Source organism: Penaeus monodon, chromosome 27, assembly GCF_015228065.2.
Source record: "Penaeus monodon isolate SGIC_2016 chromosome 27, NSTDA_Pmon_1, whole genome shotgun sequence".
Taxonomy (NCBI): domain Eukaryota; kingdom Metazoa; phylum Arthropoda; class Malacostraca; order Decapoda; family Penaeidae; genus Penaeus; species Penaeus monodon.
This window is the reverse complement of record NC_051412.1, coordinates 16604429-16604859: the sequence shown is the minus strand read 5'-3', so window position 1 is coordinate 16604859 and position 431 is coordinate 16604429. Positions and strand designations below refer to the sequence as shown.

At 39.2% G+C, this 431-nt stretch overlaps 1 protein-coding gene across 1 annotated transcript in view; it reads left to right on the top strand.

The window, feature by feature from the left end:
• The window catches only part of LOC119590634, a gene marked incomplete at its 5' end in the record, with an annotated part of 133180 nt that overhangs the window by 1352 nt on the left and 131397 nt on the right, over window positions 1–431 (top strand).

Below are 431 nucleotides of genomic sequence, written 5' to 3'. Positions count from 1 at the left end.
TGTTTATGATCCATTTAAATTCATCTAGGTTATAGAGACAATTCATGCAAATTTGAATTTCATTTTCTCCTGTAGTCAGGCACTCGACATGCTTGCTTGCATGCACGTTTGGTATTATTCTGTGGTTAACAGATACTTACAGCAATAGTGAGACCAGAAATGTAATTATCATATTCTACTCGACGTTTTGCACAGCTTTTGACCAATTCATATAACACCTGAGTGGACCCATTCTCACTGTTTTATTTACTCCATTTCTCAAATATGATAAATTAGTTCCTGGTTCGCTGAATGTATCACGTGATCCGTTCCCGGGCTCCAGATTGATTCGGAAATGAAATGCCAGGATGCAGGATATTTGACTGCGTCTCCTGTATTCATATCAGGGTGCTCCAATCACATTTAGGTTGGGCCTCAGATGAGCCATTTGA